This window comes from Lissotriton vulgaris, chromosome 3_1, assembly GCF_964263255.1.
Source record: "Lissotriton vulgaris chromosome 3_1, aLisVul1.2, whole genome shotgun sequence".
NCBI lineage: Eukaryota > Metazoa > Chordata > Amphibia > Caudata > Salamandridae > Lissotriton > Lissotriton vulgaris.
The window spans coordinates 990,502,440-990,516,010 of record NC_141689.1 but is presented as its reverse complement, the minus strand read 5'-3'; positions in this window follow the sequence as shown (position 1 = coordinate 990,516,010).

The window sequence follows — 13,571 nt, the reverse complement described above, 5'->3', positions numbered from 1 at the left end:
TCTTTGTAAAAATTTTACATTTCTGCAGCAAATTAGAAAGTTCAAGGACAACATATTTGTTCATTGTAGTATTGTTAGAGTAGCAGAAATTGCACCAGTGGTATCAGTTCAAAGTTTAGCATTTTTTTCGAGACATTGGAGGATTTTCTTTAACCAGCCTACCCTATACTAGACTTTTAATATCCAACCTTCTGCAGAAACTATATGCAGCCACACTCAAGTATGGTTCTATCACTAATACTAGGGCTAAATTTGCTGGTAACGTTTTTGGGGGCTAGCAGTAAAGTTATGGCGCTTTCTCTGCGATGGACTTCCAGTGTGCCAAAATGTATTGTTTCAAAAGTCACATTCCGTTACAAAAACCAGATTCTAGCTGTGTCTGTTTGAAGATCTGCACATTTAAGCTATGTTCAAATTAAAATTTAAAGAAGCAGAAGCATTTTTATAGGACTGCCCTGTCCGGTTCCTGGGCTAATTCCTTCTAATTTTACACCAGCGAGAGGGGATCATTTTTGTGGCATTAAAGAATTTAACATAGTTATCTACCTTAATTATGATTACAATCTGGGTTAATTAATTGACCTCAATATATATTGGCTTCTTTATTGCAATGTGTTAATTTAGAAAATGTGCATTAGCTGTTCAGCTCCATGATCAATAGGTGAAACGATTAATATCCTCAATGGAAAAATCACATCATGAAAGTTATCTCCAAGTCATCAGCTGCTGCATACCCCAGTAAAATAGATCAGCCTCACGCTCAGTTATCACTGGCCAAAGAATATTGTGTGCTCACTAGGGATTGAGTTGTCAGAATGAATTTGCAAGTAAACTATCTGTTTAGAAATGTGTGATTCCTTTGCTTTTCATTTAAATAAGGAAGAACATTTTTTAAAGTTCCTGATATCCCGTATACATTGTATTCATTTCAAGCATGTCTCTGGTGGCTACTCTTATAGCTTGAAACCAACCTTGAAGCAACAATGATCCATGAGTGTGTCACCCCGAGGGTCCCTTAAAATGAATATTCTGGGAACTGTGGCTAACTTTTGGAAGCACAAGCTTGTCAATAATACTTAAAGGGGTTAGAATGCTCTAGAACAATGCCTCCCATTCCACTAGTACTAAGCAGTCTCTTTTGTGTCTCTACAAGGGATATATTTGACCTCTACTATTTTGCACGAAATGAAGATCTTGAGCTGTGAACAATGCTGGTCTTATCATTTTCATGGAGGGGATTGTATCCATGTTTTATGTGTCCAGAAGTTAAACTCTCGTGGTCTGAATGGGAAAGAATTAATTACATTTGTGAAATGTCTATTTGCTTTTCTGGAGTTCATGTTTTCCCGGAGGGAGTGTGGCCATGACATGTTCTGTTATTAGTTATATCATCTAATTGGAAAAACGCAGGTAATATTACTTACACATCCAGGAGGAATATTGTTTGTTACAGTTACAGTTTAGGGAGATTTCACTATCTTCTATTGTTTCGGCAGTAAAATGGTATATGTTATGGTTGCCTTTGACTAAATTCCTATCTATTGTTTCTTTATTTGTGCTTAGTAATGTTGAGGTGTTGGCATATCCATAAATTATTACATTTGCAATTCTTTTCCTTACGTTTTTGTTTAATATTCATAGTTCTTTATTAGTATTATGTTTACTGTTCTTTTCTTTTTAATCATAACTTTCCTCCCTTTGTTTCTATTATGATACTAGCTATCTGATGTCCATCTTTTCTCTCTATCCCTTTCTTTAATTCTTCTGCCCATTGCTAATTTTCCAATCTCACAATTTCTTGTCTATTGTTCTTAAATTATGAAAGGGCTAGTTTCTTGATTAACTTGTAGGTTTTTAAAAATAAATGATTATCCAATTCTAAAAAGTTATTCACTAATAATATTGTGGTTATTATTATATGTTATACTGCTATTATTATTACTGTTAATTATTACAAGTTTTATCTGTATATAATTTATTTTGACTGTAACAAGTAGTTTTGTTTTTCCTCTTACATATTAAATAAGGCTCTATAAAAAAATTATAATCAAGTCAAAAAAATGTTCCAGAGTACAATCTACTCGTACTTGATTTAGATATTTAAACCAAAACAAGAGCTTGCTTGCTTTTAAATAACCATTACTTTGGAAGAGCTTACAGGCAGTTTTTTTGGATAATATCCTGCAGTGTCACACAGGTAAAAATATTTCTGCAGCCCAAGTGGAAGTTGGTAGCGGTCTACTTTAGTACACTCTAAAGTCATGAAGCTAGCAATATGAAGCTTTTCTCCATGTCAGCTTTGATTCAGGATTCTGCCATTTTAGCAACAACCAGTTGTCAGAGAATACTCAACCACTATAGTAGGGGTTTTCGATTGAGAGTGAGGTTCATCAACCCCTCCATATGTGACTGAAAGGGGATACCCGTAGTTCATTCTGTACAGATTCCTTTGAATCAGAACAGATTCTGATTGTGGTTTCGCAGATATTGTCCTTTGCCCTGAAGAAGGTGGTGTTTAAGCAGTTATACCCATCGAAACGCGTTGACACCCATTGTTAACAGGCATACTGTAGACTTTATTAGACATTTGTTATTATTTGTTAAATTTATTATACAAAAATCAAATGTCAGTAAAATGAATTTGGTCCAATGTATCTGCCTGTTAAGCTGATTAGAAATAATTTTTCTTGCAGGTTCTCCCAGCACTGTATTGATTTGTTTCGTTTTTAAATTTTATGTGCAGATATTTGCTGAATAATGTTTTTTAACCTTTTAATAATGTTTCATTAATAAAGCATTCTGTATTTTTTCAGTACTTGGCCTTTGATAGTGTTGGTGTTATGTTCTGGTGATATGATTACGTGTATGATTACGTGGACAAGTGTATATGTTTAGGTGAACTAGTTTGCCCAAAGGGTATTTCTTTTTGACTAAGGTCTATCTGGTGCCCTACTCCTTTGGCGGTAAAAGGGGCCCCTCTCCTTTTTTGTGAGACCTAGTTGTTATCAACCTTCCTGAAGCAGTAATCAAAGACAGACAAATGGGTGGGCCTGGCCGTGAAACTTGTTCAACCTAAACAACAGAACTGCAGGCCCACTCCTCACCCCTACCATCAACCAAATGTTAGTGCTCAGGAAAATCTAATCAGCAGCCCTTTTCTAACAAAAGTGTTCACAGAATTTCTATAGATATCCAAGCATCTGTGTCTCCAACCTTCAGTCACAAGAATGCAGGCAATATACTTCCACTGTCTGAGGAAGTTATCCTCCCTCTCCATCTGCCATGTTAAGACCAGGGGCACCTAAAGTGGATCATGCCTGCTAATACACACAGGCCAGATTTACCAAGGCTCTGCACGAGTGCATAGCAAAGTAAAGTGGTGCAAAGTGGCACATGATATTACCTTTCCAGCACAAAAGGAGATTTTGTGCTGGGTTGACACAAAATGCACTTTGAACTGCTTTGCTTCACTGTTTGTCAAAGGGGTTTCTGGGATGTATCTTAGTTGGATCAGTGTAAACATTCAAAGGTTTTGACATAAAGCCTGCTCTACTAAGATAGCCAGATCAGGTTTTACGTAAACCAAATAATGCCCTCTTGAAGATGACATTAACAAGAAGATATATTCCTGACATGCACAGCATCAATCAAGTGCATGGGATACTTATGTTTGTTTAAACATAGGACTTTGTACTTGAAGACTCTACTTCCAGTACAAATCCTATCCAGGAGTTGGACCTGGCCCTCTCTGCATGGTCACCTCTAAATCTTTTTCTTCATCTCCACAATTTTCTATGTACTTATTTTTGTTGGCCCTAGGACTCTGTGCACTTTACCACTACTAACCAGTGCTAGAGTGCTTGTTCTCACTCCCCTCAGGCATGGTTACATTGGCTCATACACAAATGGAAGCTTTAATTTACCTGTAAGTCCCTTACAGAGTGGTATACTATATATCCAGGGCATTTTATTTAAATGTTATTAGTGGGCCTGCAGCACTTATTGTGCCACCCAGTTAGGTAGCACCTTAACACATGTCACAAGCCTCCCAATGCAGCCTGTATGCAGCTTTACACTGCCTGGTTGACTTGGCATTTAAACTCCTGTGCCAAGCCTTAAACTCCCCATTTATTACATATAGGTCACCACTAAGGTAGACCCTAGGTAGCCCATAGGGGAGGGTGCTGTGTAATTAAAAGATTGGACAAGTACTTTTAAGCTGTACATATCATGGTAGTGAACAACTCCTCAATTCAATTTTCATTACTGTGAGATCTACCCATAGGATAACATTAAACATCCCTTATTACATTTAACAACCTAAAATTTACCAATTGGGAGATAGTAGCTATATCATGTTTGGTGTCTTTGGAACTGTGGCGCAGAGCCCTATTTAATAGTAAAGTGGGGTTTTTGATCAGCATTATAAAAATACCACTTTCAGAAAGTTGGCATTTTTCTGCCATTGTGTTCCAGTAGCATGGCCTGGGTCACATGACTAGGTTAAACTGACAGGCTTTGTAAATTCCACCGAGACAGTCACACGTTAGTGGGATTGCCTCAATGGACCCCCTACTGGCAGAAAGGGGGGCAGTGCTAAGCACAACCAACTTGCAACTGAATAGAAAGTGCTGTGCCTTCACACAAAGGGCCTAACAACCCCACATTGTTACTGTAGCCACCATGAAGCCAGGGCAGGGGAGGCAGGAAATTCCTTGCACCTCAAAACCACTGTCTAGAAGCTTCTCCCACCTGCCAGAACCAGGGCATCAGGGTATAAAAGTAGAACCTCAGACACCAACTCTTCATTACACTTCTGGACATGTGGTACACTGCCAGGAAGAAGGATTGCTTTGCTGCTGGAGGGACTGCCACTCTGCTGGACTGCTGCTCTAAAGGACTACTGACCTGCTTTATTGCTGCTCTGTTTGTTCTGCTGCTCTGCTAACTTCTGCCTGGGGAAAATGTCTGTATCTTCAACTATCGCAGGACCTCCAGAATTAATCACAAAGGCTAGTTTGCTGAACATCTGTTCAGAACCACAGGGACACCTACTGCTTCATCCATCTTGAACCTGTACTTGGACCCAGCCTGTGTGAGTCCTGACCCTCCAAGTGGTGCCCCTCCAGTCTTGGACCCCTGGAAGTGGTGCTAAAAGTGCTAAGGTAGCCAAAGTCTAAAAGGGTTGACTTAGAATATTTTTTGCAAAAAACTCTCATGAGAACCAGAAGGAGACAGGGACTAACGTGCTTGCCTATACTCCCTATGTACATCGCTGGTCGGACTGACTTTGTGGCTTCTCCTGCTATCTTCTCTGCAGCAGCAAATCTATTGCAGCAGTACTTCGCCAAAGGGGTATCCGACCTTGTGGAACTGTCTTTGGCTACAGCCCCCTGACTTGTCCCCCTGTAGATTTTTAACTTCTATTTCAGAGACTAAGTCAGAACGTAGAAATCTTCACTGCGGGTTTTACCCTAGGCCATCCGATCACAATGCTCCCATCTCAGACACCTCCTGTAGCCTTGCCCCGCAGAACCTTACCTTCTCAGACACTTTTTCTCAAGAATGTTTCTAAGTCTGAAGGTAAGCACTGACCGGGCCAAATCCACTCTTTGTATCCGAACCACGCTCCATCGCGTTGGCTATATTTTTCAACTTTGACCCGGTCTTGCATGACTAGTAGTAGGCGCTTTTCTCTTTGAGGCGCTAATTTTTACAAATTATTTTTTTAATGGAACTCCAGTTCTACTTATAGGATTTTGTTGTTGTTTTGGTGTCAAATAATTTATTAAAATTTACTCTATTTTTCTAAATTGGTTTGGGATTTTTCTTGTGTTGTGTTTTCACTTTATGACTTTTTGTGTGCTGCATAAATACTTTTCATATTGCCTCTAAGTTAAGACTGACTCTTTTTTGTGCCAAGCTACTTAGGGTTAAGCACGTTTTAATTTAGTGACTTTTGTGGTTCACCTTGCAAGGATCTGTGGCTGTTGCTTTGCCTGCTCTCATACCCCAGACAACCAACAACCCAATTTCTAACACCTGGGCAGCACTCACAGACCTCTGCAAGACACTGCAAGATTCAAGATAATCTATCAGGGACCAGAACAGGGGGTGGTAGCAACAGCAGGCTAGACAGTCTTAGTAGATATGGCTCTGTGCTGTGTTGTTCCCCTGGCACTACACACCACAGCACATTTGGTTGCTGTGCTTTGTGAAATATTAGTAAACCTGCATCACAGAGTCCTACTACCACGTGTGCTACACACTGAGTACAGATATGCATCCTTAAAATGCACATGAAATGTCAGTGCAACTTTTTAAGATTCACGTAACAGTGTAATGTTACACAAGAGGGGCTGTAAATCACACTATCACTGAGGTACACAAAATATATAGTTCACCGACACGGCAGACTGCAACCACTGTTTTCTGTGAAGCACCCAGGACAGGGACAGTAGTCCACCATCTACTATGAGGGTACTCTAGGTGTACCTTTCCAAGTCACAGGACATGTCCTCGACCTTGAATTTTCATGGCCAGGCCAAGGTCCCTGCACACACGCTAGATTAGTGTGACACAAAGGCTAAAATAAAAATCAGGATACCAGTTCCACATGCAGTTGGGCAATTAAAGCAGGTGTACACTCTCATATACCATACAGAGGAAATTGTAATCCCAACCATCTCTATATCAAGCTCTAGCACTAGCCTATAAAAATGCATAGATAGTTCATAGAGCAACATTCATATGTAAGATGGACATTAAGGGCCAGATGTAGGTAATTCCGATTTACCAACTCTTAAATACCGAATCATACCGATTCGGTATTTAAGAGTCGGTAAATCGGAAGGGGGCAGATGTAGGTAATTTTTATTTTAGAACTACCGAATCTGTATGATTTGGTATTTACCGATTCGGTAAATACCGAATCGGTATTGCCTATTGATTCCTACGGGCCTTGAAGTCCATAGGAATCAATGGGAAATTCCGATTCGGTATTTACCGAATCTGTAAATACCGAATCCTGCAAGGGTGCAGGGGGTGTCACTTTGACACCCTCTAGCACCCCAAGTACAGGCTTGTGTGAAATGTGGCACACATACATGCCCTAAGGGCATGTCTGTGTGTTACATGGCACAGGTGTACATGCACAGATGTGCATGTACACCTGAATTCGGTATTTTACCACCCAATTGGATTGGGTGGTAAAATACCGAATTCTGAAGGTCTGTAGCACTGTAAACAGTGCTACCTACATCTGGGTTTTACCGAATTGGTAAAATTACTGATTCGGTATTTTACAGAATCGGTAAATTTACCGATTCGGTAAAATTACTGATTCTGTAAAATAATGGCCCCTACATCTCAAAAACCAATTACCGGTCGGTAACGGCCAAAATCGGCCATTACCGACCGGTAATTGGCGACCTACATCTAGCCCTAAGTTACTAAGTGGTTGCTCTTATTGTTTAGTTTTGAGGTGTTTTGAATGCATTGCTATTTGGGACTAACCAGTCTATGATTGCAAATGTAGTTAGCAGTAACTCAGTGACCTTAGATGGATAGGAATATTATGGAGATTTTGATTATGGTAGGTATTCCATGTGCTAGAGTGTGCATTAGTATTAACCGAGGAAGCAGGCTGCTGTGAGTGAGTCCAGCATTGTTGGTAAGCAATACACATGGCTGGTGCATCCTCATAATCCTACCAGATATTGACCCTCGGCTGCTGTGAACATAATCGCATGACAACAGACATTTTCGATTAAGTTCTTTTTGGCTAGACAAGCATTGTCAAGCATTGTGTTTCCAGAGTGCCATACTGAAGTAATCTGTTCAGTTTTCTATCTTACTGCTAATAACTGAACAGGGCCATCTTATGGAACATAACTATAGTGCTTGGTGTTTACATATTAATGTTTACCATTGCCAAGTATTACTTTTAACCAGTGATCTGCCATAAAAGATAGTTTATTTGTCAGTGATCTGCACACGGCACTCTTAGCAGACTCAGGAACTTGTTGGTGATTTGCACACTGTTGTTCAAAAGCTTCCAGGTACAGGACTCTTGCAGATCTCACCAGTGATTTACAGACTTCTTGTCCAGCAGTTCATGCATCCACACGTCTATGAGTTCTCAGCCACTTTACATTGATTTGAACATTGCCCAGAGCAGATCAACCATTTATTGTCATCTATAGTCTTACAGAATCAACCTTTGAGTTGACATACCGGTCTTTTAATGGGTATTTGGGAGCTGTAAAAGGCCACAGATATAGACTTGACAGGAAAAAGAACCTATTGCATTAATACTTGGAGGTGTGGTCTCAAAATGTTGTTCAAAAACATACCAAATTATACGTAGGCTGCTTGTTTTCAGGGTTTACTTATTTGGGATAACAGTGGCTATATTCCAGGGTTTTCTCAAATTCGAAAAATCAGTGGTTATGAGTGTCATAAAGTTTTGGTGCCACAAACATTTGCAGGACCTGGTACTTTTCCGGTGCTTACAACATATGTCCACTGTTAATAATTTTATTGTAGATGGGCTGTGTGTAACAGAAAATTATTGCCAAAACCAGGGACTTTATTTGGACACTTCACACACTGTCCCCAATCTGTCCCTCGCAGACAGTATGTCCTCAGTCCACGAGCCTAGCTGCAGATAAGGAGTTGGTTTCAGACAACAACATCCGAACGCTTGCAAGAAACTGGAAAACAGACCTGGTATAAAAAGGACCACCTTGGATGCAAATGTTGCTGCAAATGTTAATTAAACACCAATCTATTACATGTTACTTAGAGCCCAATGTACAGGACTGATTTGCATTTTTTAAAATAATAGACTTTACCACTGCAAAAAGATGTCACTATGTAGAAATGATATTTTGTGAGTCAGACATGTCCGCATGAGATTCCTCTGTGTTTCTTTATTGGTGTCTCTTAAAGTTTGTTCCAAAAGATGCACTTCTTCTGTGCTGTAACCCTCCCTTCTACTTACCTGGCAGCAAACACTTGGCGTTCAGAGGAACCTCTGTACAGTTCTTGTTCGGTTCTTGTTCGTTGTGAGGAGTTGTGAATGGGACATTCCACCAGGAATACCTCATCACAACCTCACTATGATTACCACTGATTACCCCTATGCTTGCAGGTGTCTCACATCAATGCCAATTAGACCCACCTGATTAAAGCAATCTCTTTGTGGGATTGGTAAACAGGCTGTGCATAGCTACAATTATAGAGAGACATGATATCAGGAGACTACCTGAAGACCTGGTTTGGACTCGAACTCTCTTGGCTCCGGTGTTCTGCACTGGCGAGGCACCTTGAAAAAGACGAGTTCAAGATAACACAGGACTTTACTGTCTGCCCGTAGGTCAGTCGCTGTTTTAAATTGATTGCTTTCTTCTGCAGGTGCATTTCATGCCCACAGGATGAAGCAGTTAAAAATAAAAACAGAGATTGGTTTTGGCAGTGACTGACCTTCGAACTTGCCACAGACAACAAAGTTCTGGATTGACTGACTTCCAATTTTCATGAGATACTTTGCTTCCCAACAGACTGGAAGTACAAATAAAGTGTGCAGAATTCTTACTTGAGCATAAGAACCACTAACCTGAAGGTGACTGGTGAAGAATGCTGCTCCTGGAAGATACCCGTATCAGGCAGAGCACATCCCAACCATGTGTTCCCAGCAGGGCAGTGATCCCAGGCTAAATAATTTAAGCTGTTTGTGACTCCTAATGTTCTACACTGCTAGTAGCAGTTGTCCAGATTCATCTTCATAGCATCTCATTAGGTGATGCCTTTTGGTGCCGAGAAAGAGAGAAGGTAGGGGCGAGTGGCACACCCTGTAGAGGATATAAAGTAGAAGGCTACCCAGGGTCGTTACTGGGGGAAGATGATTGTATTGTGTTCCAACAGGGTGCACCTTAGTTGAGGAAGCAGCAGTTTGAGGCGTGTTATACAGCAAATGAAGACCATTTGCTCTTCTCCACTTTTCTACATAACTCCTCACACTGGTGAAAAGAGGTGCATTCTGGGGTGTAAGTGGGGTGACTACAGAAGTAGCTGTAGTGCATGGCTTCTGACGTGGTCTTACAGTTCATGCCAGTCACCAGAAGTGGCGCAAACCAGGTCATGAAAATTTTTGGGGCTTATTTACAAGTCCCTTGCGCCGCCCGTACGGCACTTTTTCTCATGTTAAAAGTGGCTCACTTGCGGCGCAAGTGGCTTGTAAAGAAGCCCCTATCTGTCTCTCAGCGTGGCTGTGGCAAGCAACAACATATGTCAGAAGAAATAAAGTTTTAATAGCATTTTCATGTTGTTTAGACTCAAGGTTGTTTGCTTCGACATGCCTCACAAGTTGAAGACTCCTTTGCTTTTAGGTTCTGTTTTACTGTGTAGAGCAATGCTTAATTTGAGCTGGTGGTTTCCGGTGCTCGGCACTTAATTGCTAACGCCGACACATATGGTGATGCTGTTTGTGTCATTTAAAAATTAACACAAAAACAGTTTCTTTTTAATTCAATATACATTGTCAACAGCTAATACCTACCTCCCAGGCCATTCTTATAGATTTGGGAGCTACTATCTACCTCCCAGGCCATTCTTACAGATTTGGGGGCCTCGAACAGTCGGAATTGTCATACTTGTAGCAGTGTGATGGTTAGGAGTTGTGTAGGTACTGCCATTGGCAGCGCTGACAGTGACAATGTGTGGTGCAAATGTGTTAAAGTGTTAAAAATATAGGTGACCAAATTATTGAAGGTGATGTGGGGGTGAAGCTTAATTAATTGTTTTTCTGCTCGACTGAAAGTTAGGCGCGCTCACGAAATCGATAAAACCTATAAGGACACACACATGTTAAATGGGTTACGGGGTGTTGACATTGAATTCTTGATAGATTCTGGTACCATCAAATTTGTAGAGATGTAACCAACAATATTTTGAGGGGGGGAATAGGTTTCCTTTTCTTTGTTATTTCTGGTCTGGAATTATATTCAAGGATAAAATTATAAAAGGAACAATTTCCATTGCGAAGAAGCTCATAAATGTTTAAGAATGGTGGCACCAGGAAGACTTTATCATGATATTTAGACCTGGGTAGAGATTTTCTGTGTCATTAGTTGATAAGTGCTTCAACAAGGAATGAGTACAAAAATGGGTGTAGAAATATGGTATGGTATTTGACGAAAAGTTAGAAACTTTGTGCATACTGTCAAGTTAAAGAAGGATTTCATACAGGTCAAACACAAATTGAGGACAATGAGAGCTGTCAAAAGTTATATAAGAGATGTATAAGCAAGGGGTGATCGAACCTCTAGATGTTACCTTATGGTTTCCTCTCATATTTTTGGCCCAAAAGAAATATGGCACACTCCCTCTTTCTATAAATGTAATGTGCTGGAACAATACCATGTAGATCGAAAGCATTCCTCTTCCACTTATTGTAGAACTTTTCACCATGTGGGTCAAGTAAGATGGTTTACAAAATAAGAACTTAATGAGATGTGCCATCATGTGGAGTTAGATGAGCAGTGCGCCATCTTAAAGCTCTCCTAACACCTGAAGATACATTTCAATTTTGTTAAAAGCCTTTTCAATTGGACTCCACAGCCTCTGTCCTTCATGAGATTGTGTCTAGTCTGTTCAAGGGGTGAGACTATACAGTTGCTATTCAGAATGGCATGCTCATTTACACGAAAAAGGCGGATCTTCACTGTGGAAAACAGTTGTGCCTCAAGGAAGACAGAAAAAGGACCATAAGAAAACAGAAATGTAGTTTCAGGGCACATGAGATTGAGTATTAGGACATAGGTTATTAGGGGAAGGGATCAAACTAAAGCCTTGTTTAGTCAATGGGCTCATCTACATTATCAAAGTCTCTCCGCCCAAAGATAGTTACCCACTGCATTTATTTTTAGGGTAATGATCTTTTTTAAGCCAAGTTTCTGAAAGACTCTACAAAAGTATTTATTCTAAAAGCGTGCAAAAACAATGTCTTTGTCTCGTCTGTGCAATGTCAAGTCAATTCAGATCTTACCAAAAAAGTACAGCTTCATTCACCCATCCTGCAGCCTTGTGTGGAGAGTTGTGTAACCTATGTCACAGTTGATGCCAATTTGCCTGGCTTAAAAGAAGTTTTATCTCACCTTGATGGAATGAACTGTAACGTATGGGCAACAGCCACGTCTGTTTGGAGCAAGACGCAAATGCCTGAAGCTGATTCCTTAAGCCACCAGACTCCTGCAATCACAGGAGAATGGATATAACTCCAGGTGATAACAGTGTTCAAGGGAAAGGAGAAAAAACAAATACAAGATGATGCCCTCAGGTTTTTTCAAAGGGACTGCATTATTTCTTCACGCTGCAGATTCCTTTAGTGTTTTAGTGTTGTTGCGTGTCTATAATAGTAAAACAATACATTTAAGGACCTTTACCTCTAAGGCATGTGCATAATCGTACATGCAACATAAATGGGGGCGGATGCTCTTACCTAGTACCTCCCACTTGCACACTAGAACCTAGTAGCTGGAAAACTAAATTGAAACAAACACAAAGCATGGAGTAAGGTAGGTCCCAATTATAACACCACTGTAGCCCCCACTAGTTATCTAGCAAATAAAAAAATATCCAAGGCAGATCAAAAATTCACAGGATTACATAATTCTTTCAATGTTTTGCAAAAATCAAAAATCTTTATGAGAAGAGATTGAGTAATTTTCCAAAGAGTGTCAGAGAAAGTCTTTAGAAATTACTGTCCTATTTTTCTGTACTTTAACCACTCATCATTGCTGTTTCAATCTTTTGCAGAGTATGTATATCACCATCCATGAGCATCGTGAATTCACAGCACTGGACAGTGAGTATATGTCCAACAGCAAATTATTTGCATGCACCTTTCCAAATTAGAAGAGCAGTTAGCTGTTGGTAATCTTTTTGCCTCCTTTTGTTCCCCTCACTCTTCCAAAAAGGAGTAACAAGAGCAGCAAACAGGAAGAAGCACCAGGAGCAGCCACTGCTGAAAAATAAAGGTTCCACATTTACAGTAGCGTGAGGAAATCAGGAGCAAACCCCACAGTGAAGATAACTAAGAATACATTGATTTAATTGTTCTAATTACGGGCACAGTGATCTTCTTGAGTGCAGCCTTTATACTACTGCACCCAAGAATCCTGACTGTGACTACTGGGCAAACAAAACGAATGTGAAAGGGTAGACCGTGTTCCCCTGCTTTGCCCCCCTTGCCAAATTGCTGATCACCGGCCACTCAGCGTGTCCCTGATCTGGACATGTAAGGCAGCTGTGACGCGAGCAAGATTATGATTGGTTTTGAATAAAGAACCTTGAAGGATGTTGAAGAAGTACTCTGAAAAAGAGATACTTGCATGTGTCTGGAGTATGAAAAATTTCAAACTATATCTGTGGTGTACATCCTTCATATTGAGGACTGATCAGCAACCTTTGGTCGACATTTTGAGTGGGGCCAGAATGAAAAAGTCTACAGAGGGAGGGACATGACCATTTGCAAAACTACTGGAGTTTAATGTCAAAATAACACATAT